We start from the raw sequence: 27,845 nt of genomic DNA on the forward strand, positions 1-27,845 counted from the left end.
ACATAAACACTGTGTCCTTCTCAGTCCCAGCTCCTCAGCAGAATCCCAACAGGCAACAGGAGATAAGAAAAGCGTGGTCGTCCATAACAACCAGTGTGACCATTCAGAGGCCTCCATGCATACCGGCAAGTAGAAAGTGAGTTAATTAACCCCGAGTTCAGGACGGAAGGAGGGCGGCTTTTTAATAAGAGTCTCTGGGTTATATAAACAGCAACGCCCTTCCAAACTCTTATCGGCCTGCGTCTGTCCATCTGCTGCGGGTTTCAGGAGGAGGAGGTGTCCTGTAACTGGGCCTTAATGAGGCACATCAGGACAGCAGAAGAGGAGAGGACCACAGGGTGCTGCTTTGAAGGTACACTAAGCAGACACACACGCACATATAAACATATGGAGATGTTAATAGACATGCTGTAGTACTACTTGAAAGGATCTTCACTGACTGCTTTCAGTCCTTGGATTTAAATATCCTAATCTAAACCCAATGTAAACCTAATCCAGTCTTAATCCTAAAGCCAAGACACAACCCTAAAGTAATACTAACATTAAACCTTACTAATCTATTCTGAATAACAATTTTGGTTGCAGTTTTAACATTATCCATAAGACTATGTCCTAAAACCTAAAATGTCCTCTTTTCGCAGATGAGGAAAAGCACAGTGCCTTTGTTTTGGAGGACTTTCCTCACCATTCTTTCACCACGTCTTTTTTTCAACAAATTAAGTCTTAATAAGCACAGAAATGCAATGCAAGAGCATGCACTGTTTCAGAGGGATTTTCTTTCTAATGTTACAGTGGGTTTAGTCTACTTTTGTACTTTGTTGTACAGGAAGTGGGAGACAAAGCAGTGGTTGACTTTACCACCAATTTTACAAATTAACATCACTTTACCTGAGATGGTGGCACAACATAGCCTGTGATAACAGTTGTATAGTTTCTTCTGTGGCTCTGGAGGGACTTTCTGAAGTCCGATGATGTCATTGCTTTGATCTGGCAGAGAGTGTAATGAAACACACTACTGACTAGCTAGTGTATTTGGAGCTTGATCCATACTAGGGACTAAAAGTCAGGATATTTCAGCCTCTGCTCCATCTATTTTGCCCAGAGTCTGTGATGGTTCTCAGTCATCCAGGTCATGGACTTGGTTGAAAATTTTGAAGATGTTTTACCCCTCATCCAAGACGCTTCTTTTAGTTCTGACTGACTGGCCAGGAATCCCAGCTATTTAACCTCTCTGGGGTTGTTGTCAAGATGATCGATACCACATGGTTCATCAGTGCTCCTGGCTCTTGTGGCCAAGTCTGAAACGACCGTTGCTGGCATTCTCACATCAGGCCAAATGTGAGTGTTTGTTTAGTTTCCTGGGAAAGGATGAAAGGACAGCATTGTTAAGAGGGGATAAGTGGTGACACCCCTGTTAAGAGATGGCCTCTCCACTTGGGTGTAAATAGCCTCCTTGAATCCTCTTTAAAACCATCTGTCCTCCCTGTCTAAAATATGTACATTGTCGTCCTCAAAAGAGTGCCCTGCTTTGACCATTCGTGTTAAATCTGTCCATCATAAGTCCCCTGACTTTATAGGCGAGCGATACTACATTGTTGGACTAGCCCTTTAAAGACGAATCCTTTACCCTTTGCCACACATGAAGATGCATATGACATAACTACAATAGACGCCAAGGACCACTATCCCATTTTACACTGGCAGTTATATTTAATGTATCCATCCTTTCCACAAAACCTATCAATGCAAAAGTTATGTGGGAATAAAAAATGGGTAAAATAGGTAACAGAATATGGGTAAAAAAAAGTAAGAAAATCCTCTACTGAACTTTATCCTTCTGTAAAGAGATGATTCAGCTTAACGTAATTCTGGTTATGAATCAGTGTCATAAAGATTCGTGTCATTTTCATTTTTTTAAACTCTGCTACATCAATAGGACTAATACTACATGGAGTGATGCCATAGATATAAATAAAATACAGTGCAACGAACTCACTGCTGAGAGCCTCAGAGTCAGACACAACAGCCTCTATAGGAAAAATAGAGCAGCTTTACAGTGACTTAACAAAGGGAGGAGGAGGGGCGCAGTGTTTGTCTTTATCGACGCATGGCAGCTACAGTAGTCAGCTGTTAGAAAAGCAGGGAGGAGCTGGATCTGATTCTGCTGGATGACTCACTCTTGTCAACCCAAGGCACACTCATTCACTCATTTGCGCACACTCCCAAACACACAAACACGAGCGCGTGAGAACACACTCACGCGCAGGCACGTTTGGTGGGGTGGGCGCGCGCTACACAGCTGAAGAGGGGTTCCTAATCAAAGCGCATCAGGGCCGTTCATTCTCCACTGGAGGGCGAGTGGTACAAGAGCACCGGGACACTCCAGCAGCAGTGAGACAGCGCAGACAGTCGGAGGGAGACGGGATAGAGCAGCAGCACCTGGAAGACACACAGGCAGAGACGCAGACAGGCAGCCACACAGAGAGAAAATCCCGAGCAGGACTCCGCAAAGCATCATTTCTTTCCGCCGTTGGACTAAACCCGTTCCCGTCTCCAACACCGAAATCACGTAAGAAACAAGCATAAAGCTATCTGAAAGGTCTCTCATAGCTGCTAACGGAAAATTAGAGTTACTGTGCCGAGTGCTCCGTTTAACGCAACGTTAATGTTAGGCTGTGTGGAACTGAATGTGTTAGTTTAGCTGTTAGACGGATGCTGTCGAGACAGGACCTTTCATTTGAACTCCATCACGCTAGCGTTCAGTGGCTCACTCCAAACCCTGCTTTTCATTCAGACAGCACACATCCTCCCACTGCTTCACTCTGTCTCTCTGTCACACACACACACACACACACACACAGCTGGAGACAGACGGCTTTGCTAGCTAGCTAGCCAGGCTCATTGAAATGGACCTTTTAGCAATGTGATATCAAATTTGCTCTCGCGTTGCTCGGCGCAGTGGCTTCTCCTCCAGGTAAATTCGAGCCGCCGCGGTTTAAAAACGATGATGAAATGCAGGTGTTATTGATGTGTCCAACGGCTGGGAGGCTAGCCAGCGGAGCTAGCTGTAGCGGGACAGATAAGAAGCCAGCCGGCCGATGACAGGCACAGTGCACACTGCACAGTGGCCATAAAAGTCAACGGACAAACCGACATAGCCTGGCTTTCTATGTGTTATATTTACACAGATGTGTGTACATTGTGGATTTCTGCACAGTAGTATTCACATCTTTCTGACCTACCAAATAATCTTAATGCATTGTTAATTTAATCTGTTGAACTGGTGCATCCAAAGGCTGCTGCTGCTAGTCGGGTAGGCAGCTAAGTAAATCTGGCAGCTGCAGCTGCCATTCATACATCCCAGAAAGCTAAGTGACATTGATTCACAGGACAACCAGAAAGCACTAGTTTCTGTTTCAAAGACTGTGATTTTGTGTCCATTTTGTGTTATTTATCTTCAATGTCATATCAATGTTTAAATGAGCAATTAGATAATGATAATAAAATAGTATCAGATTTTGGTGACTACTAAATTGATGTATGTTTGGTCTGTTTTCAGTGTATTCAGTCCACTTGCAGCAAAAAGATGTTGTATATCAGATTTCAGTGTTGATACCTTGTCACTGATTCTAGGTTAACTCAATGTCAGCAAGTCTGACAACTTATCATCCTTTTTTTTTTTTTATTGAGGGGAAGATGGATATCTTTGCTGGTACAAATGACATATAATTGACAGAGTCAGACAGCAGGTTCCTATTTTCAAAACCTGTTTTATCACACACACCCTTAAGGCAGAGCGTGTTGTTTGTTCAGGAATAACCTGTGGTTAACTCCGTAGGCTTATTTGCAGTGCAAATAACCCATAATGTAGGTATTATTTTTTCGCTTGGCTTGGCAGGCTTCAAAATTAATTGATGAATACATGTGGACGGTGTCTTGACAAACTTGTTGCATCAGCGGTTCCACCTGTTCACACCAACTTTCTCTGTCCACCTACACCAAATGAGCCATATTTGCAGAGGAACCTATTTTCCTCTTGTAAAATGCAGCACTTGTGTATTACAGTATTCTAAATGTTGTTTTGCCACTATATATAATTTCAACAGCCTTTTGGTCAGGGACCGCAGAGTGTGTTATTGTCTGTTATTGTAAAATTGCGTGAGGATTCTCTCCTCCCAAAGTGTGTCCTCTGCAGCCTATGAAAGATCACAAGTATTATGTAAAGAAAGACAAATTCTGCTCTGGCTTATTGACATTGCCTCGTAAAACATTGCACTAGTGATTACAGAGGCAAACATTACCCTCGCTCACACAATAACAATCCCTTACCTGTGGCTTAAACCCGGACTGTGAAGCATTTTGATGAATAGAAGGGGACTAAGAAGCTTAAAGGCTAACTGAGGGTGTGCAGGTGTTTTATTATTTTATTTTTTGAACCCAGTGACATTGTAAGCATCTGTATCTTTGGTGCAGTCAGTAGTGCCTTTGATACAATACAGTGCTATCCTGCCGTATGTTTATTTGGTAAGAGGATGGCTGCATGATTAGGGATTTAATGGTAATCCCTATTATTTTTTTGCAAATACTGTAGTGATCATGATTATCACCCCATTACCACCTGCTATTATTAGTTTTTAATGATTTTATGAACATAACTGACTATACTTTATGTTATTAATACATATTATGTATTACGTTGTGATAACAAATTTTTTTTTTTGTGCTGACTGTCCCACTTTTGAGAGTTTGCCAGTCTTATTTGGAATGTTAAACATTTAAAAATAATTATTTGGCCACTCCCCCTCTGACAGGTGTAACCAAATACACAGTGGGCCTGGTTGATATTTTTCTCTAAACTGAGTGACATCACGCTAGTGTGTCCGGCTTGTAATTTATTGCGTGTGCAATGCAGACAGTGGGGGTGTGATCTGATTTACTTTTCAGAATGAGATAAATTTGAATCTTTGCATTTAGCTAGACTGAATAACAACATCTTTGCATAACAGCAAAGCTAGATTTCGACTCTTGGATGAAAAGACAGCACATAATGGAGAAGGAGGGAAGTACAACAAAGTCCTAGGACACACATGCCATGCCTTGCATTTGTTACAGTTTCAGAGTTTAGAAATGTGTGACCTGTGTAGCAGTCACAGTATTAGGGTGATTGAGCTATGAACTGTGTTAGACGCACATTGCCCAGTGTTGTCTTTTGGATGCTTATATTTCTGTGGTGAGCTTGAATGTAGCTGTGGGGTTGGTCCGAACTGCAATGAAGTGAGAAAATCTCTTTTTTTTTTTTCTGTTTGTATGTTTTCACAATGGTGTACTTGCCAGTATCGTATTGAATTGCTCGAAGTTTAGAGGTTTATTCCAGTGGGACTTAAGTGGGAATTTATCCCTCTGCCTGCCAGTTTACTGTACATCTTGATTGCTTGTTTTTCTTTTTCCCTCGTTTCCTCATTTATTTTGCGCTTCTTCTTTTCATAATTAGGATGATCTGGTCTTGATTAGCTCTGCTGTCTCCAGTTCCATCCCTTTGTTTTGGTGGGGCTATCAGGTTTTGATCACAGCACAATTTCTTCTCACACACCAGTCTTGACAAAGCTGTCAGTCATCCTCATGGATGTTTTAAGGACTCAGAGAGATCTATGAATGAAGAAGTGCCAACAGACAGCCAGATGGATTGATAGGCCAATAGACAAGCAGCCTGGCACACCAACTGACGGCCCTGTTGTTGTGGTAGTATGTCGACATGTCTGCCCTTATTGTTGAAGTCTGACAAGCTAAGGCTGTTGCAAAGTTGTTTGTCGATTTTGTGACTTGCTCTGTGTTTTCCTTGGCAGGGAGTAGTTGGATGTGGTATGTGCTCGTGTCTCTGTGTAATTCGTCTCTGTTCCTGCCCTTCCTACTGTATAGCAGGGTTTTAGACCTCAGCCAAATAAGTCCAGATTAAGGCCTCTGTGATTTATGAAATTCTCTCCTCTTCTTACTGTATGTCCTTTTTTGTCTCTGCAGGCCAAGACATGAGCTTCTCCCGCTGAATGTTGATGCTGAACTGGTGAGTTTTGGGGTTGTTCACCGCCAGTGGTCAGTCAGCAATAGACATTTCCTTTTTGTTATTTTTATTCTGTCCCGGTTTTTGTCAAACAGCACTGCTGGCTAATACCATCTGGTAGCTCTTCAATATGAGTTTCCTGTTTCCAGAGCACCCGTTCACGATTGCATATTAATAACCTGGTCTGCAATAAATCAATTGATTAAAGTGTATGCATAATGGGCGCGAAACATATGACCTTATCCTGTCTGTAGACCTGCCTGACAAGTTGTGTAATCTGGATGTCTCAGTGTGTAATCTAATATGCTTCTGGAAAACAGGGGGGGGGGGACCAAAAAAACAACAACCAATAAGAAGGTGACGAATGATGAGGATTTTCCTGCCATGTAATATTTAGCACAGATATCTGACTCTTATTTTGCCTTCTTGCTACTCTGCCATTGAGGTCTCATTAGAGAATACAGATGCTTTTCCCTCCAAAGTGTTCAACATTGCAAACAAGTTACATTGAAAGCTCGAAACGACTGACATTTTATTGGATTTGTGCTGAATGATGAAAGCAAGAAGCCTAATGTTTCACCGTATCTTTCATACAAGACTGATGTGTAGCGTTCACCGATCCACACACCAGACATCACTCATTGATAAGCAGCGTGCGTGCTGCTGCTGCTGTTGTGTGCTCTCATGCCAAGCTAGAAACTGTAGTGGGGCTGAGAGGTAATTGTTCTGTATAATACACTCACCGGCCACTTTACTAGATACACCTGTTCAATTGCTCGTTAACACAAATGACTAATTAGCCAATCACATGGCAGCAACTCAGTGTATTTTAGGCATGGTCAAGACAACTTGCTGAAGTTCAAACTGAACATCAGAATGAGGAAGAAAGGGGATTTAAGCCTATGTTCAGACCGCAGGCCCATATTTTTTTGCTCATATGTGACTCAGATCACTTGTTTTTATAACAGTGTGAACAGGCCAAGTCACATGGAATCTGATCTTTTCCAGTTCGGATAAAGATCAGATCTTTTAAAATTGAATTTCAATTTTTTGAGTATGGACTCTCAGGTTGGAATTGATGCAACTTTGACGTCACTCTAGAGCAGCTGTTGTCACTGTCCTGCTGTAGACAGAGCTGCGGTGAACGAAAAAGCTCCACAAAAAGCCATTATTAAACACATGGCTCTTTTCCTCCTCTACCTGAAATCTACCGAACTGCAAGCTCTCTTCAGTTACCTGCATGCTACTTGTCCGTGTGGACACAGGGGGGGGGGAGAGGTAGTGAGTTGTGGGGCAAATGCATTACATAGCGCAAGACCAAAATGAAAAGGACAAAGTTGTGAGCACTTGTCCTAATTTGGGAGAAATGTAAAAATTGGGAGGGGTAGCAGATATGAGCTAACTGGGTCTAACCTCTGTGGCTCTGTTTACTTCGCCACGACAGCGTGCTGTGTGTGACGTTGTTATTCCTCTGTGCATGCTGGTCACTTTCAGGCCGTGGACAGTTCAGAATGAAGTCTGATATGGGCCATGTTTAAACAATAATGTAAACTGTCAACCAAAAAAATCAGATATGTGAAAAAAATCAGAATTGAGCATTAAGGCCTGCAGTCTGAACGTAGCCTCTGTGACTTTGAACGTAGCATGGTTGTTGGTGCCAGTATTTCAGAAACTGCTGATCTATTGGGATTTTCACGCACAACCATCTCTAGGGATTACAGGGAGAGTGGTCTGAAAAAGTGAAAATATCCAATGAGCTGCAGTTGTGTGGACGAAAATGCCTTGTTGATGTCGGAAGAATAGGCAGACTGGTTTGAGATGACAGAAAGGCAACAATATCTCTAATAACCACTCGTTACAACCAAGGTATACAGAACACCATCTCTGAACACACAACATGTCAAACCTTGAAGCAGATGGGCAACAGCAGCAGAAGACCACACCGGGTGCCACTCCTGCCAGCTAAGAACAAAAAAACTGAGGCTACAATACACACAGGTTCACCAAAATTTGGACAGTAGAAGATTGGACAAACGTTGCTTGGTCTGATGAGTCTCAATTTCATGGTGACTCCGCGGAAACTGCAGAGCCTCAGTCTCTTCAATTACATTATAAATTTCCAGCTAAACTCATGCTTTTTGAAAAACCTCTTCTTTCTCTCTCTTGTCTGCCATTCACCAGTCTTGTGCAGAGTTTTGCGTCGCGGTTCCTCACGGGTCTATTTCAAGTAGCCGGCTGTTTAAAAAATTTTAATTATCTGAATGTCCAGCGAGGTGTGGACAACTCTGGACAACTCTGCACAACACTAGTGAAGCTGGGGCTACATCTCTTCTGCCACTACACGTACGTGGATATGTAAATCTCAAAATGTTCTAGTGGTTCTCAAGTCTAGGACCAATTCAGTACAAGGAGAAACAAGCACCGTAACACTTGCTTGCAGTTTTTCCATTTTGTCCTAATGTGGCTGCATGTTAGTAAAGATATGAAGAAGGAAACAAAGTTCCCCTGTTTGTTGTCAACACTGAGTTCAGAGTTCTTTCGTTTACAGAAACAGATGAAATAATTAGTGCTTCCGATGAAGCACCCCCATCAGATCCTTCCAAATGGTGAAAACTCAGATGCTATTTGTAGCAGCAGCAGTCATGCATCAACAATGTCTGTACTAGCAGCAGTGTCAGCAGTAGCAGAGTCAACACACCTAAATCAATTTCTAGGGTTTCCAAGTGTTTGCATGGATCCAGCACCATGAAACGCCCTCAGCTGCATTTTCAGACTTTCAAAGGAACTACATGTTTTAAATGTAATCCAGAAGTAGAAATGAAATGGGGCCCGTCTAAAATGGCCAAACCAAACCATTTTCATGTTCATCTAAATGCGCTGAAGCAGCTTGTTTTGTAATATAAAAAGTGAAGGAGGGGAAATGTTCTGAATCATTGCAACATTTCTGATTGAATGTGCAATTCACTTATCAAGAATATAGCTTCAAGGACTGTGTGACTTGTGATAAAAAGTTAAGCCACACTTTTGATTCACACTTAGTTTAATGTAATTCTTAATTGAAGGAACATACTCTTTTTAGGATCAGGTAACAAGGTCACTCAGGGTGAGCACTTGCATTGACAACCTTTCAAGATTCAACACTTTATTATCATGGATGCTCTGTTCTACTGGCCTGTGACACTGCTAAAAGGGTCAGTAATCGTCCTCCGCTCTCTGCGCTGACAAACTCGACTCCACTCCATCAGTCTCTGCTTCAAATGCAACACAACTGATCAAAACCTGGCCTCAACCCTCACTGGTCCAGATGTTGTCTATTAATATTCGATGATGTACAGTGTTTGCTGCTTAAAGAAAAGAGCAAGCTCAATGATGAGAGAGTATGTCTTCGCTACAAGGGCAAGTGTGGCTTGAGGGTGAACATAATGACAGGGGTATTCTCTGCAGACTGTCAGCCAGCAGCAGAGAGAGATGGAGAGCGAAAAGCAAAGTAGACAGAGGGAGAGCCGCTTATACTCCCACCAACTGATGGGAGCTGCTGTCACCAAGTCAATATTTACTCTTTCTTAACAAAAAATTGGCAGCATTAGCTTCGCTGATTCAGTAGCAGGCAGCGGAAGCATCCTGGTTTGTGTGCAAGACTCTTTCGAAGAGTAAAAACAACACCTCAATAATAATTAATAATTGTAGCTCACGCGTGGCTCTAAAAATACACTGGAACTGAACAGGAGAGCTATTACCCACCCCTACAGTCTTCGATTCGTCCATCCTCCCTTCTCCCTTTTTAAATATACACACACACACACACACTGCTGTGTGCACGTTTGCTTTACCCATGGCTCAATCCACTATGGGGATACATGTGAACGCAATTTGCACTTCCAATTAAACTGTCGACCTTCGTTCCAGAATGCAAAAGTTGATTTTGTACCATCCTCTCCTGGATAGCTATTATTACCCAGCCAGCCCAATAATAGAGAGAATAGGGCTTACAAGACACTGACGAGGATTATTGAAGTCAGCAAAATAATTTGTACATTTATCACACTGTCAATATTTGGGTGGGGGGTTAAGAAACCTTTCGAAATATTTAACTGTTGTCTATGTACTGATTTTGAGATACAAATGTGTCCAAATCGTTCACATTAAGTTGGGGAGAGCAGTGTAAAAGAATAGGTTTAGACTGTGAAAACATAGCAGAATGCATTAAACTAGGGTTGCCTGAAGCATGCTGCCAAGCTTCTAACACATGACTCGCTGACCAGATCAGATGACTAGATAAACAGCAGGAATGTTGCTTCTTCCTCTTTCTGCAGAACAGCTCATGTCTGTCTGGGAAAGAGGAGATAGAAATGTTTTGAGTGTGGATGTGTACAATATCTGCCAGAAGAGCATCTCTAATCAGCCCACTACTAAGTCCAAGCAATTATGTAACATTTAGCAAGCTGAGCTTATCGCTCATCCTGCTCAGCTAAGTTAAAATGCAGAATGCCGAGCATGGCACAATTGTCTCTATTTTATTATTGACTTGCATAATCTAATGGCTGCAAGGGAATGCCTGGTTTTATGTGGAACAGCGCAAAGTATTTAATATGGGCCTAATTTATGTTTGTCTTTCAACACATGAAACAAATAAAAAGTGGATTTTAAAGAGATTTTTGTCAGGGGTTCTTTGGAGTTTACAACTCATAAAATAAAAAAAGCTTCCTGAACTCCAGGACTGAGGGGAAACAAACAAATTTTAGGCTGAGTATAAACACACAGTATAACAGAAACAGTCCCTTCAGATGGATTTCCAACCACTGCCAGCTATTTGTCAAAGGCCCCCAATCATATTTCATCAGACACTTCTCGCATGTCATTTAAACAAACCTCATGGCTTAGCACGTGAATCCATTAGATTGCTATCATAACAAACTGTGGAAGTAATGTAAAGTTTAGAAAAGTGTCACAATCAAAACACGAGGAGTGTTGTAAATCTTACTTGGACATTTTTTTTTTCCTAAATGACATATCTACTGTATTTATCACATATTATATATACAGTATTTCCATGCTTAATCCTGAAGGCACTTACTTTCCAGCAGCTTCAACCGGCAGTGTCTCCATGTTCCATTAGTCTGTTTAAGAAAACAGAAAACTGAAATAAATATGAATGAAGGGTGTGAAGTAGCCAGTCACCAAACGCAATAGCTGTTGTGTGTTTCACCACAAAGTTTATCTTTCTTGGCTCAGTTAAAATTGACTCTATAATTTTGTTTATGCAACCCCTGCTGTTGATGGAGCTTGGTTATACAAGTTGCCAGAGTTTGAGTCAACTATGAGAAGAAAAACTAGTTTCAGTGTAATGCAACACACTGAAAGAAATTGTTATTTTCACCTAAGGCCTTGAATTCAGACATGCACTTTATTATGTAAATTTTCAGCTTCAGGTTTCTAATCTAGCAAGTCACTTTTCTGCAAAGGTCGTGACTGCAATCTTAAGGGTTTGTTTTTTTTTGTTTTTTTTTTATTCTTTTTGCTCCACAAAAAACTTGGGAGGCCGCAATGATCTTCAACCTTATGTCCCTTCCTCAATGCCACCTACTGAGAGTATTAATATCCAGCAAAACACTTAGAATTTCAGGAATTTCAGTCCTGATTGATTTGGCAACACCCGTAGTAGGGCTGGACGATATGGGCAAAAATGTTTTAACTATAAAAAGTTTCATATCTTTGGATATCGATAATTATCATGATAAATATCAAATCCTTATTTGTTTCAAGTTTAAAGGTTGATTTTTTTTTTTTTTATTTTTTTTTTTGCTCCTCAGTGAAAGTTGAAGAGACCTGATAGTTAAATCTTCTTTATGGTCAACCCTTGAGGCCAAACAGTGGATCACTTCACAAATCTGAGGTAGAACATTCAAAACAATTTTGATAAAATCTTTGTCAACAAATATGCATGAGAAAATTTAAGTAAAAGCTTTTATCAGTCCTTTCTCCCATGGTCCATGGTCTCGACCAAACAGATGAAATTTGGTCCGGCGAATAAAGGTAGTCATTTTGCGGATCAAACTGAACCATGGTTCGGTTCGTTTCTTGTGTGAAAGCATTTTTTGGATGCTTCGGACTTTCAGACCATTTACAGGAAGTTCCAGTGGTTCAAGTGTAAACCAGAACCAAACAAATTAAAACTTTCAGGTCCCTAATACTACTAAAGTGCAGAGAAAAAATTTAGACGAACAAGTGATATATCTATTTACAATGCAGCCCAACAAACCGACATTGTTCTAATAAAAATATGGGTCAATAATCATTGCAACCGTGATCTGATACAATCTGAAGCACTTTTCTATATAAAAGCAGAGCACAGTAAAGGGATTTGTTACCTTGCTGAAGAGTTGGAGACTATTGAATTGGAATGAAGAAAATGACTGTTGTCTTGTTTAGAGATCTAAATTTGATGAACTCTTCCACTAATTATAGGTGTTTTCTCACTGGAGGAACTTTTTCATAGTTCTGAGAGAGCAGTGTCTGCACTGCAAGAACTGGGAATGATCGTAGATCTTAGGATGCAGTTTTGAGGGACTTTTTTAGCTCCTACTTCAGAGTAGGTACTCTCCCAAGACGAAGAGGAACTTAACGTAAGTGTACATTGATTGGTCGAACTCACGAGCCAATGCAGCACTGGCCGTGAACCGTCGTTTTTAAAACCCCGCTAACTTGAACGTTAACTTAGCCATGTTAACTATAGCTCGTCACTCGTACAAAATGGAACAAAACATTCAATAGCTATTGCTGGGAAAATGCTGACTATAAATAGTTTAAAAAAACGGGTTTGGGTTTATAAAGTATTAGCATATGAGCAAATACAAATGAGACAAACACTTTTCTTTCTCTGTATCGTTTTCCATCTCTCCGCTGTTCTCGAGCAGGGCCACACTCCCTCTCATGTACCAGATGTCAAATCATGTGTAAATTACAGCTGCATCTGTAGTGAGCATGCCATGTTTGAGTAAAGTCATAATGAAATATTTGTGACTACTTAAACAGAAAGATTTTACACATTACATGTCTGAAATGGGATACATTTGCAGCTGTATGCAGGGGCCTCATCTTTACAGTATTCTATGTCATACCAGCACAAATTATTCTGTAAAATAGCTGTCATTACTAGCTGAGGTTGAGTGGTTTTCTATCAATGGTAGTAAAGAACATGTCCCTGTGACAGAGGCCCTGGACTCCATCACTGCTAATGTAATCCACTAATTAGCCAGCACATTGCTTGAAAGGGAGATGTGCTCTCTGTGTGTGTGTGTGTGGGGGGGTGAGACCCATTTTTGTCCTTGTTAAAGACAGTCATCCGTCATTCTCCAAGGCAAAAGGAGTGTTTTCTCTGTGTTCTCTCTCTGATTCACTAAGTAGAAAAGCTCTCCCTCTCACCTTTTCTCTCTGCTTGGATTTTACTCTCTCAGTTTGGCCCTCAGGGAGCTGGCTCCTGACGGCATCACAGAGATGAGAAAAAATTGTAAAGTCAAAGTGTATGTGAAATGTTTTGGTGCGAGTGCATCTTCGTCTTTATCTGACTGCCTTTCTCTCCTCCTCCATCATTCTCTGCTTCTCTCAGGACGCCTCTGCTTTTGTCTTTACCTCCCTCTCCAATTTCACCCACGTTCTCCTGAGAAGACTGGAAGAAAGAGGGTTTTAAGTCATTCATTCCATTCAAACCAGTGCTGGGGCCTCATCTATAAAAATATTCTTAGATATATTTTTGAACTTAATCTTAAGTAGGGCTGAACGATTAATTGCATTTGCGATTTTATCGCGATATGATAAAACAAGATTTTCTATTTGCAAAGGCTGTGGTCACATGACACGCGAGAGTAAAGCAGTCTGCAGAGAGGAAGCATCAACTTGGCACGCTGTTGTAGCCTCAGGCTTGACAGAACCTGACACTGCACAAATTTTAGTGTCAAACAGGGAATAAAATTACTACCCACCAAATGTAAATTGTTGGCAGTGGTAGGTGAAATTGTCAGGTCATCTGCAACTTTGGCAGACAGGGAAGAGCTCAACAGAAAGACAGACACGTGCATTAGGGTTAGTGTACAGGCACGCGCCTGCATAACACATCCACCAGTCAGCTCAGGGGATATCTGTGAAATGGCCGTTTCAAACCAAACTGATCAGTCCAGAAGAGGTCCAGTCTGTTAAAGCCAGAGCGCTGCTTACCAGCAGCACTGGGCGGCTGCGGGGGGAGGGGGGATCCGGAGGATTACTAAACTGGTCTATTAGACGCAAGAGGCGTCACTTGGTTTTATTTTTGTTTGCTAACTTTTGTATTGAACCTCAAACTGAGTATGTTTTTTGTTTGTTTGCAGGGATACAGAAAAGAAGGGTTTGGTTGAGAGATGGACTCTAGTGGAGATTTGATTTGCTACTGTATAACACACTGTAGGTGAAGTTTGTGTGTGTTGTCATCTGTAGGTAGGCCTACCTGATATTATATATTTAATGCCATGACTTGAGTTAAATTTTCTTTCTGTAAAATTATTATAATTTGAGACTACTTCTCCACCATTTAATAATTCATGCAATTCAAGCATCATCTAATTTCATCATAATATAGGAAAGAAAGAATCTTATTTATCTAATCTAAGAATCTAATATTATGTTGGTCATACTATACACTGTTTTATTGCTTGTCTGTTTTAAATAATGCAGAAGATAAAGAGCTTAAAAAAATAATCTCATATTAAATAATATTAAATCGCAATTAGATTTTTTAGATTAGTCCAGAATTGTTCAGCCCTAATCTTAAAATCATTTTCGACTGTGCGCTTAAGCTTGAGCCATAAAAGATACTGAGCATTAAAACTTTTTGCTTATGCTGGTTCTAAGAAGTCCATTTGTAACGTACACACCTGTGATTTATAAAAATCCGTGTATGGTTCGTTCTTTGGTTATATGGTTTTAAAACCAAAACGGAAAAACAAAGCAGCTGCGTTTTGTTCTATCTATGACCGGTGTTTTATCCGTATTGGATGTCAAACTAACTGCTGTACATCTGCGTCAGGCTTCATCCAACCAGAGAGAATGATCGCCGACCGTCCGCAGCGCACCAGGTCGCTCCCACGACCTCCTCTCCCTCGCCCTGTAACTACACTCCAGCGCCCTGCTCCTGCTTGAGTTTCCAGTGGAACCGGCGCACTGGACAGTCAATGTTCGTTCCCCCTGGCTGGATGAAGTTCGATGCTCCTGTTTTATACATAGCCTAATCCATGTGCCTACTACAGCTGGAGGCTCTCCGCAGCGCCATGAAACTTTCTAAATTCTTCCATCTCACTAAGAAAATCACAACTATCACTGAATTAATTTGATACTGAAGAAATCTTAAAAAACGGAGGATTCTCAGGCAACGTCCCAGTTGCTAGTGAGAAACTGAACGTTTTTTTCTAACTCAAAACCCACCTATGTTGATGTTCAGGCTCATCTTAATTACATTTAATCAGGCACCGCCATCGTCTAAGTGTATCTGCTGCAGGTTTATCAAGTGTAACACACAAAGCTACACTAATCTGACACATTAAATATCAAAATTAACATTAAATATCAAAATCAATATTTTGAAAAAGCGGCTTTGTTTTTTCTGATTCAGTTCTGAAACGAAATAATCAAAGAACAAACTATTTATAAATCTCAAATTAACACAAATGAGGGTTTAGGCGAGTAGCCATGGACCAACAGAGAAAAGAAAAGAATGAAGGCAGCCAGTACGTATTATTCAGTGGCCTAAACAGTTGGTTGACTGACAAAGCCAAACTACTTATATGTGGTTTTCTGTGTAAGTTATACTTAGTCAAAATTGATCATAAGTCAGTTTTATAAACGAGCCCCTTGGTTGTTTGGTCTGTTTTTTATTTTTATGTATTTGTACTTAAAGTACATAAATCACATATTTCATTAGAGCCACTTGCATATAACGTATTTAGAAACGGCAAAAGCAAAACAAATGATTATTAAGTAAAAAGTAAGTATTAAAAAATATTTCTTCACCAGGCAGGATTCACATGGTAAAAAAATTGTACAGAGAATAAGTAAGTAAAGTTTTATTTATATAGCACCTTTCACAGATAAAAATTGCAAAGTGCTTCACTATAAAATGCAATACAATACAACAAAGTGAAATATAATGCATAAGAACATATAAATGCATAAGGGAAACATAAATCAGACAACCATAAAAACCTTGTCTAACTAATAACAATTCAAGTCAGTCATCCCAGAATAGTGTTTAAGTGAATTTTGACAGACCTTTCATAAATGTTAGAAGTTCACAGCAGGTAATGGAACCAGCTGCAGATTATGCAACATGTGTTCAAAAGTAGTGGCCCAAAGTATATTTATTTATTTCACCCATTTATTTATTTAAATTTTTTTAAATGTAAGCAAAGTTGGCGTGGAAAAAAGTTGATATCCTTAACCACAACAGAGGACAGATACAGAATCTCACAGAACTGTGACAGACATATAAAATTTTAAGTTAGCTTAGCACAAAGACTGGAAAGAAGGGCTCTATAACTTCCTGCCTGGCAACCTTACAGTGACTTCAAGACAATACATACCCCACCTTTAAACCACAACTACACTTTGGTTTGTCTGCGGATCAATCTAACAAGATAGAATTTGTTAAATAGTGAGCTTTAGAGGTTTTAGGAGGCAGATTTTGGTACCTTTTGGATAGAGCAAGACTAGCTGTTTCCCCCCTGTTTTCAGTCTTTGTTCTAGGTGACAACTAGCTGCTGGTGGTTGCTTTGTATTCACAATAGAGAGGTGAGAGTGGTATCAATCTTATAATCCAAGTTCTGCTTTACTATGAAACATCCAATTTCATCTGCAGTCCAGTCATTCTTTAGTGTTTGTCTGGATTCCCATGACAGAATCAGGCTTTGAAATGAAGATATAGTGTTAGAATAAACTTCCCTATTTTTAGGTCTCTCTGCTTCAGCACTTTCCAATCTGGTGACCCAACATCGACCCTCTCAGAAATCCTGCTGCCTTATGGGACACAGCTGCATGATAAACAGGGGTGGGGTTTTCTCAGATCCCTCCATTGGTCAGAGACTTGATGTTGTTTGATGCCCCCCTTGCAGTGACTCTCAATGGTGGCCCGAAGGTTAGAGAAGCGAGCTTGTGACGGGGAGGTCGCCGGTTTAATCCCCGGACAGGCAGGATAAGTGGAAAGTAAACTCATTTACCACCACTGAGGTGCCCTTGAGCAAGGCCCATAACCCCAACAGCTCCAGTGGAGCGGCTTAGTGGCCAGCAGATCGGGTTGTGGTTGTGCAAGGCGGGTGTGACTGTGATCAGGCCCAATCCCAATGTCCACACTCACAGACTTTGAGGTGCGTTCCCGGGAAGTGTGTGAGGGCTTAGGGCTGTCCCACTGTTGTCTTAAAGTGTCTCAGTAATTCAACTTGTGATTCAACGGTGAAACTAATATATTAGTTAGATTAGATTTTGAATTTGGGGTTTTCATACGCTGTACGCGATAATCATCGAAATTATATCAAATAAAGGCTTGAAATATCTCACTTTGCATGTAATGAGTCTATATAATATATTAGTTTCACCTTTAAGTTGAATTACAGAAATAAATGAACTTTTGCACGATATGCAAATTTTTCGAGTTTCACCTGTAAATCTTCACCTGTAAAAGAAGAACTGTAAACAAACAAGCATGGAAACCAACGCTGATGCTAAAATTGTTTTAAGATGATACATAGAACACATAAAGTCAGATGAATGCAATCACCTTATTACACACTTAGTTTATTCAACTATTTATTTTATTTTTTGCTTAATGATGCTTTTTTGACCAATAGTGCACTGATTATTGACAAATGTAGACTGACATTTACCTCTCCTCCACTCTGTAGGGCAAGAGCCTGCAAGACTTAAAAATTAGGCAAAAACAAAATAAAAAGTGTGCAACGTGTTTCATTGTCGTGAAGGTAACGTGATAATGTGGTAAAGGGCTGTCCCATTCCTGTTTGCAGCATTGTGAGCCCTTGCAGCCTCTTGCACTCAATCACTTTCCAAGTGACGTCAGTAAAGTCTGTGAGGGTTCAGGGCTTAGGGCTTAGGGGGGACATTGGGATTGGGCCTTCCTCTCATTGAAGCTCCCCTGAATAAATAAAGGATAAAAAAAAAAGCAATATAGAAGGGAAAGATAGCTAACATGAGCGTTATCATCCCAATAACCTGGCAGGTGCTGTTCATGGCAGCAAAGCAGCCAACTGTGAGTCCCACAGAGACATACGTGTCAGGCTACCGATAGGGTCCATTTCCTGAGGCAGGAACATATGTTTGTAGCTCTTGATCTACCTAGTCACTCTCTTCACATCTAAACTAACTTATAGGAGACACTATGGTGGCTGTGACCCTTCCAGCCATTGTGTTATTTTTACACGCAAAGATAATATGCATGTTTATTTTTAAATTTCACTATTCTAGGCATTACAAGTAATGTCACTCTCTTATAATCAGACATTTTATAACCGTATTATAACCTTTACGTTTTATAATCATATTTGTCCTGTATGTGTGTGCGCATGTGTGTTATTTTTAGATTAGACTATTCCAGGTAACATGGATAATGTCACTTCCCCTGCCATATCCCATCTTGTGATACCTTTCGGATTGTGTGTGGTTGGCTGTGTTAACAGTGCTGTCCTTTTAATCAGCACCCCTGTGTGGTTCTCCTGTAGAGCTGTCACTGGTTGAGTGATGATGGTAGAGCTGCCACTGTTTACTCTATTTAAATCCGCTGGCAGGCAGGGGTGAGATTACCTCTTAACTGTTGTCCTAATCAAAGGAATTATTACTACACGGCTGGATGTTACCCTCTAAAAATACACACACACACACACACACACACACACACACACACACACACACACACACACACACACACACACACACACACACACACACACACACACACACACACACACTCTCTGAAAGGGTAGAGGGAGAGAGCCTATCAGGTAGCAAAGTACATCCATCCTTTGTTTGATATTGTGTATCCATCACTGGACTCTACTGCTAGTGGTGCTTGCTGGGAGTTTCCATGGTAGCGCCTATGCGTTCTAGTTTGCTAGTTCTTCTATATTGAAAGTGAAGAATTACTTTTAAAAATCGATAAATAGAATTGGGAATAATGATATTGTATAACTATAACCATATTTCCACTCAGCAGGATCTCAAGAACCTACCTTGATGTCAACTTCAAAAAACTGCATCTTAAATTTCTGTCTCTTACAAGACTAGTTCAGTCTTGTGCCTGGCGAAAGTTTAAAACCGTGTTTAAATAAAACAATTCGCTCGTGTTGAACTTCACTAATTTCTGTTACAGTCTTAATTGATGCGTTTAGGACAGGCTCTGCAACAGTGCTACATAGATTGCTATATGTTAGAGAATTAAAAAAATTTTTTTATCACTTGTCACGTATAAGTCCTAGTTAAATTTTTAGTTCAAATCTGTTACCACAGAATTAATGATTTTATCTTCTGATCTGTCTGTTATCTATTTACTGTAGCTCTTTACCTGTCTCTCTTCTTACCAAAATACTGGTCACTGTATACATCACATGGTTTTCCCTTTTCTGGTGCACCTACTACCCACTGATCCTCTTCCCTGGCTGAAGAGGCCTGTGAACAGCTCTCTGCCAGTGAGACCACTTGACGTGTAGAACATTTGATCCACATAAGCTGCCAATGTGGGGAGAAACCCATCTACATGAAGAAGAGAGGAGAGACCGATGGATAAATAGGAGGCGTATGACTTCAAAGACATGATGGATGGAGCGCGATCAATGTTGAGTGGGTCAATGCTTGATTAACTGTTGAAGAAATATTGACTCCTAAAATCAGTTCCTGTCCTGATTACAAATTGTTTTAAATTCCCTGTTGAAATAAATAATTTTCAGTCAAGTCTGTGATCCAAAATAATATACTGTATTATATCTCAAAACAAACCCTTGTGGTACCTTTTTTATGTGGTTGGATGCAGCTAAAATTCCCTTATATTCCTGGTATACAACTTGGTGAGGTATCTTGCAGCCCTTCGTATTAATAATTCATGATGGCTGAGAGGCACAGTTTGTTTACCAATGTTAGATGATTATACACACAGTATCTATTCAAACCCCCAAAGAGAGCCTATTAAGCCTTTAAGTTTGATACTTTTCAACCTGGATAATTTTTCCCAGCTGTCCGAGGGACTTGTGTGCCATTGTGCTCAACGCCATATGACACCTACAGTAACTTTCCTTGGAAATTGGTGAAATTGGGCACTGAATTTTAATTTATTGATTATCAGACCACAAATGAGAGAAGAATTAGGTTGGAAAAATGGTAGATGCCATCGGAGCTGAGTGTTTCTGGCGCTATATACCAGATATGCTTAATTCACTGATTTCGGTGAAACTGGATCATGTTTTGGTGTCTAGATGGACAGATGGCTATAAAAAACACTAACTGCTACTAACTGAAATATTAGCTTTTGTATTAAAAACAAAAGGTGTTACCGCGAGTCACTAGGTCCTAGATCCTTTACAACTTGTGTAACAGTTTGAGTCTGTCGGTGGCAAAAATAAGCATTTTTTGTGAACGTAATTTTGAAGGCCGCAATTGCCCCAGGCTCACGATTGCCAGCTGAAGCCATCTTCTGTACGGATTTTTGTACCTACTAGTCATTTCAACACCAAAATATGTGAAAACTGGGCCGATGTTTAAAAATACAGAAATCATCCTTTAACGTGGTACTACGTTGGGTCATATTTTGCAAAAGGACAGTGCTTTGAAACCTTCTTGAGCATCACTAAAGATGGTCCCTGTGGAAATGGCCAAACAGGAAGTAATGGGCAGAGAACAAATGAAAATGACTAAACAATGGAAATGAACATATTTCAGCATGCATTTTTAGCATGCATTATTAAGCAGTTAGATAGCTGTAATTGTTGCAAAATGCATTCAAAACTGTGGTTCATTCTGTGTTTGCATGTTCAAAATGCCCTGAAAAAAGACCTGACATAAAACTTAAATTATATTGAATTTAGAATATGTATTCAGTCATTTGGTAAATGTTACAATATTGAAGTCCTTGTATAAACTTTGGGGATGAGTCACTTTTGTTTATTCCTCTTAAATGTACCTAAAAAGATGTACTATATGATAAACCTTCTGAAAAACGGAACAAAAGGTCTACTGACAGGATACATTTGATTTTACTGAGCTTACAAAAATCAACATTCAACATTAATAAACTACGATAATCCAAGATGTAAATATAATCTGCAGAACAGCAACTTTTCCTGACTTAGTTGTTAAATCTATCCTGCCCTGTCTACGGTTATCTGGCAAAGTTTATCTTGCACAGTTCTTGTGTAAAGAAACCATTAACACCAGAGTTCCTGTCCTGCAGTGGGCAAAGCAAGATAAAGCTGTGATGATGAGGTGAGGAGAGGCACAAGCAGAATCACAGTCACAGCTAAGTACAGGAAATGTAGAAGAATTTGTCTTGTCTTCGGTGCAGACAAAGTTATAAAATGGCTTGCCATGTGGAGGATAATCTTCCTTTCCATCTATAGCTTTGTTCGTCTTTGACTCCCTCTCTCTGTCTGTCCCTTTGACTCAGTCTGTACTTTACATTTACATTAGTAGACTCCGTTATCCTCACTGACATTACATACCACTCAAAAGCTACGGCAGAGCAGATGCGGAGGTGGTGCCGTTTGTCTTATTTGCCAGCTCATTTACACCCCTCTCTCTGACGAAAACAGTGTTTCTTAAGGGAAGCAGCTTCCCATTAAAGGTTTATTAAGCAGAAGCCAGAGGAATGATTAAAATTCTGCACAATCCAAACAGGATTGGAGGGGGAGGGGGGGGTTGTGATTACACCCGTGTGTGTGTGTGTGTGTGTGTGTGTGTGTGTTCGACAGTCAGTGTCCCCCCTGAAGGCATCACAAGCATCTGTAATATTAGTTTAAGTGTAGATGAAGCTGAATAATGAAGTTGGCAGCACGTTGGATATCTGCAAATTGCACTTCACTAATTTCTCACTTTCTGTCTTGTCTCCCACCTCTCCTTCTGTCTCTATTAATCTCTTTTTAGAGTGGTCCAGTGCTGTCCTCTGGTGTTTCCCCTCCCCTCAGTTTTCTGTCACTCTGTCTGTCACCTGGTAAGTACAGACTCCAATTCACCTCCCACATATACAGTACAGCGACTTTCAGTGTTTTTCAATCCTTTATGCAATCATCAGCTCACTGCCTGGCTTGAACTGCAAAGTGCTGTCACCTTTATAAAACAGAGCATCATTTCTGGACATGAAAAAACATTGTGTGATGTTGGCAGCGTTGATGGCATACAGTATACATACCTCTGAGTATAATGAATATTGGTATGTTAGCAGACGGGAAAGTCAAACAGACAATACCTGAGGTCATTATTATTAAGTGTCAGAAATCAATGTGATTAATACTTAACTGAATGAATGCAACATATAAACACATTATACAAAGTGAAATAATATCATAGATTGGAATTTCAAAAGAATTAATTGTTTAAAAAAAAGGTAATATTTCATTTTATCACTAACTCTCCCTTTAAAAATCTGGATAGGTTTGGATGCCTCTTTGAAGGCAGGTTTGACATAAACAATTATGGTATAAATAGCTATATTACTTGTGTCAATTCAGTTCAGTGTGAATGATTGTTGTTTTCCTAGTTTGAACAAATGCAAGTTACACAGTGCGTGCCTTTAAAGGTTAACACAAATTTAAAAGAAACATCGCTCGACACTTTACTTAAACCTTTTTTTTATGCTAGACTAGGATTTATTTGATCTTGTTATAGGGTGGTTACATTTAGTCTTAACTCAGCTAAAAGTATAGGACACAGCGGTTACCTGCTTCACCCACGGAGGTAGCTCTCACAAAGATAAGAAATTATCAAACACTGATCTATCTCATTTTGGGGGGAAATAGTCAACTTTGTAGTCATGTATAATTACTTTAACAGGGTGTGTCATTGTGTTAAACTATGTTCTGTAGAATCTGAATGTGGAAACACACTAGCATTGGTTACAGGGAGCTATCTTCTGTATTCAAGATGGTGCCTCGCAAAATGTAGAGTAAAGCTCAATTTCGTCATGTTGAAAGGAGCATACAGCTTAATATTAAGCAGACAATTCAGCCAGTGCTTTTCTGCACGTACCAGGAAAGCAACAACACAAGCCAGCTCTAATGTATAATTCCCAGCTATCTGTTATCGCCAATTACAGGGCTTGTTTACTAGAATCAAGGGCCTTGGTGGATCTGTGTGTGTGTGTGTGTGTGTGTGTGTGTGTGGGGCCAGGGCCTTTAATGATGGGGGTAGATGTGGTGTGTGTTCTCTCTGGTAAGTCTTGAGGGGGTGGTTTAACTGGGTGGGCTACTGAGTCCCTCTGCCTCTATTAATACGCAGTGAGATCCTATTCAGGGGCTCAAATGTGCCTGTTTGTGTGTGCATCGTGTATGTGTGTGTGCATCTTCATGTTGCCGCTGCAGCCAGGCGAGCTAGAGGCTATTACTGGCCAGCAGGGTTGCTATGGAGACCAGTGGTGTCAGAGAGGAGCAACATCTGTGAGGTGTTTGTCAAGGCAGGTTTTCCCCTTTCTGTCTTCTCTCTGTCAGTCTACTAGTCAGAAACTCACTGCCTGGACGATGACTGAAGACTAATGCTGAGTGAAATTATAAAGCCAGTCTCATTGGTGTTTTCAAACACTGGTAAACATGGCACATGAACGAGGAACTGATTTTAGAAGCTGTATTTGAGTATTATTATTATTTGAGTGGGGGTAAAATTGATTCTTGGATGCATCACGATTCTCTCTTGAAAGATTGTGTCTCGATGCAGAAAAGTCTATAATCGCTCCCCACCCTACCCAAACCCACTGCCACCACGACCACTGTTGAGCTGTCATTATGTAAACAGGTGGAGCCCACAGGATGGCTACTAATAAACCTGAGATTGCAGATCCCCCGTGCAAAATCAAGTCAGCAGTGATTCACTTCAAACAAACATTCCATTTACGACGGCATCAGCTGAATGTGCCAATTAGCGGAAAGAGACAAAAACATAGTGGAAGTTAATTTCCCCCACAGCGTTCAGGCAGCCTCCCACTGCAGATTCGGACCATGCCTAATTAATATGCCATAGAGTGTTGTAGAGTGTATAGAGTACAGTGTGCAGTTTAGTCTGTCTGTTGTGCCCTGTATAAATGAGCACAAGCTGCAGTTCAGGAATTATCAACAGGTCAGTCTTTTGATGGAGCATTACCATTTAAAAGAAAAAAATCTTATTGTCATTATGCCAGTACTTGAGTACCTTAACTCTTAAAGTAACAGTGTTGAATGTTAAGTTTAAAAAAATGTATTGTAAATGTATAAATGCATTTATACCTCTAATGCAAATTGTAAAACTAAAAGAAAATGGAAATAAATTCTTTCTGTTTATTTTAATTATGGATTGTTACAAATACTGTTTTTAATAGTAGGAAGATGAACCACAATGAGGAAAAAATAAATCATGTATATAAATCAAAAATTACTTTGATCGCATCGTAGCCCTCTGAATCAGAATCAAATTGTGACATTCACACCCCATGTAATTTCTTGGGCAATTTTTCACCTGACTATGCTCAATCACGCTCACAGTAGCCCCTCAGGCTGTGTCAGTCAGCAGGGACTCGGGGACTCTATTCACTGGGTTTACACCAGTGGAAAGTGCACAGTCTGGGGAAGCATTTAACCCCTGCCCCCTTCCTGCTCCCTCTCTCCACAGTTTCCCTCTCTATATGGACATGTTCTATTTCCACAGCTCCTTTCTCCTGGCTGCCTTATCGGCAGCTCAGCGGGGCACAGAAATTCTCTTTTAATAGGTACTTATTTGGGCAATGGGAGAAATCCCATATTTTTGAGCAACCCTTACTTCCCTCCCCTGTCTTCCTTCTGCCCAGATATCCTTGTCTGAAACTCTCAAGCTTCTATTTATTACAAATTTTCTCTTTGTCTCTTGCTGGGTAATTCCTCATTCCACCGTGTGGGTGGGAGGAATGGGTGGAGGGCTGCGTCTTTACAGTAGCTAGCATTTCAGATATGACAATACTTCTCCAAAATGGAGTTTGTTTTATTGAGTATCTGTTCATTTGGACCATTTTAAACCCCTTTAGGCACTGTTTCAGGTACCTATGGTGCCATTTTTGCAGTAGTCAGTGCAGATGGTGAAGTCCAAATTGATTGAGTTTATCTGAGGAAAACTGAATCTATTTCAAAATTCAGAGGCTTCTCAAACTCTTCACATAGATCAACTATAATAATGTGTGTGTGTGTGTGTGTGTGTGTGTGTGTCCTTAGTGTTTTTGACCATGTTTGGGCAAACCTGGCCCCGAAGAGCCCTTGGCAGGGTATGTGTAGCTGGGCAAACCAAACCTTTGACCTCCTAATCTGGTCTAAATGAGACCGTCACACACAAATCACAGTGCCGCACAGCCCAGTGCAGCAGTCTGTGATGTAACATAGTCATTTTGGGATAATTTGGTATTTTCACTCTGCAGGCATCCCTCTGCAAAGGCCAGTTACCTAACTTCCATCCCCAAATTAACAGGCTTTTACAGGTTGCCCTGCACCTACCTTCATCACCTCCAATGAAACATCAATCCATTTATGCCAAGATTAGACTAAGCCGTAAGTTACATTCTGGCTATGTCCTCACATGCCTGCAGGAATATTATAACATGGATGTCAAGTAGTCAAAAGTGCTTCTTGAGTATTAACTGGTTCTGTTAGGGGCTAACACAGCAGGAAAATTATGCAGTGCCAATATAAACTACTCTGTATAAAATAGCAGAACATCTCAACCGTTGCAGGTTTCTGCAAATATGAACCTAATGCTTGTGTTCACGCAAACAATTTCAATGTTACTTCCTGAGCAGGAGCTTTGATCATAATAGAAGTGAAACAAAAGAAAGTTGAATCTACTTCAGAAGCGATTGAGATTCCAACTGCATAGACTTTTAAGCCTCTCTAATACCAGGGTTCCGGTGTGATGTTTCTATTATTAACCAGACACGGATACCATCTCCTCACCATCACCTCATGAAAAATGGTCTTTTCCATATTCCATTTTGTGGCTTCAGTTACACATATTCATCCCTGTGCAAAGATTTTTAGTTATATTTTAGACTCAGTTTTTGCAAACAAACTACCTAAAATATCACTGTAACGGGGATTCCCCAAGTATTGTAAAATTATTCTCTGCATTGCTGATTGCAGTTTTATTCACTGTCTTGGAATGTGTCTGTCCCAATTAACTTAAATAACTTGTGCATCCGTTACACTTAAATAAAGTAGCTGTGATACAGATACGTTGTCTGTTAACAGATGGCAGGGTAGGTTTCGATCAGAGAGCTGTGTCCCAGTTGCATGGCTGGGTTAAGTGTGCTAATGCGTCAGCCTGGCCCCTCTAACTTGTTACATTCAGGGAACTCCTTGACTAATTCCCTTTTTAAACAGACACATAAACACAAACACACACAGTCAAATGTGCAGTGCTCTAAATACTTCCTGATTTAAGATGGCTGATAACCTGGGGACAGCCCTTAGCCCTCTCTCACCTTTTTCCCTCTGCTTCCCCTCGTTCCTTTCACGACAGCTCTCTGACACACACAAACACTAATATCTACCATTTGGCAGAGGCTTTTGGCCATAATTTATTAGGTGGATGCAGCGTCCATTAGGCCATGTGTTAAATTCTTTGTGTAACTCAATTTGGCAGATGGTGGATGTGGATGACTATATATAGAACTCTTTGAGTATGTGGCTGTGTGTGTCCCATTATGGTTGTGTGTTTTTTATGAACTAATTTACATCTTCATCTGCTGTTGACTGAACCCTGGAAACTGACCTGACAAAGGTCTTGTGTTTGGAAGTGAGGGAGATCTTACTGCTGTATTTGAATGTGGGGCAAGTCTTATTCTTATTGACATCACTGCACATGTTATATATGATATTTGTGCACATGTGGTAAGTGCTCATACGTGCACATATGTTATGTCCGTCTACAGCTGGGCAATGTACTCAGTGTGTGTGTCTGAAGAGCCAGTTTCCATCCAGGCCTAGGTTAATTATATAACCCGGGACGAGGAGCGTGAGTGAGAAGGGGTGATCCTCAACTATAAAAGGCAAAGAAGAGGGTAGAAGAGGGTCATTTGGCTTGGAAAAAGACATTCTTCCCTTAAAACACATCGTCATCCACAATCCCACAGAAATAAATAGTGATTACATATTTTTGTACATACAACCCAAGAAACACGTATCAGCCAACTGAACTTTTCTTTTCTTATTCTAACTGTTCGAACAATTCTGCACAGAGGGAGCATGTGTGATCAGACATTTGCTCATAGATTGGTCAGCCTTTAAGAGTGAAGTGTAAAGTTTCAAAATAATTTCCTAAAGGCAAGAGAGTCAAGCTTTTTCAGGCTTTGCTTTCTTGAGAAAGTGACCTGTGAAAATATCAAACACATTGGGTTTTACTTCCATAATCAGTTTTGCACATTTTGTAGTGGTGTAGTAGTAGTAGTACAGAGCTGAAATCCATTTTTACTTTTGTGGACAATGAACAGTCCTTAATCCTTGCTTTTCCTATAATCCATTGTGTAAGGGTGTAGACTGTATGTGATTTACCACAGTGTTCACTTGTTGTTTTCTCT

At 40.4% G+C, this 27,845-nt stretch overlaps 1 protein-coding gene across 7 annotated transcripts in view; it reads left to right on the top strand.

The window, feature by feature from the left end:
- Positions 1 to 2,158: 2,158 nt before the first annotated feature.
- LOC119908913 (1-phosphatidylinositol 4,5-bisphosphate phosphodiesterase beta-4-like) overlaps positions 2,159 to 27,845 on the top strand; it is a 72,759-nt gene continuing 47,072 nt past the window's right edge. Inside the window, exons 1-4 of one of the 7 annotated variants that reach the window (XM_038726835.1) lie at positions 2,160 to 2,569; positions 6,016 to 6,058; positions 14,416 to 14,488; positions 22,211 to 22,277. The gene's annotated coding sequence lies outside the window, so the exon portion shown is untranslated. Of the gene's footprint in view, positions 2,570 to 2,648; positions 2,975 to 6,015; positions 6,059 to 14,415; positions 14,489 to 22,210; positions 22,278 to 27,845 lie in introns of those variants that run through there. The other 6 variants (XM_038726838.1, XM_038726840.1, XM_038726834.1 and 3 more) reach the window with 6 other exon arrangements.

This window comes from Micropterus salmoides, unplaced genomic scaffold (assembly GCF_014851395.1).
Source record: "Micropterus salmoides isolate LMB-PRFRI ecotype aquatic unplaced genomic scaffold, ASM1485139v1 Ms_hic_scaffold_18, whole genome shotgun sequence".
Classification (NCBI taxonomy): Eukaryota; Metazoa; Chordata; class Actinopteri; order Centrarchiformes; family Centrarchidae; genus Micropterus; species Micropterus salmoides.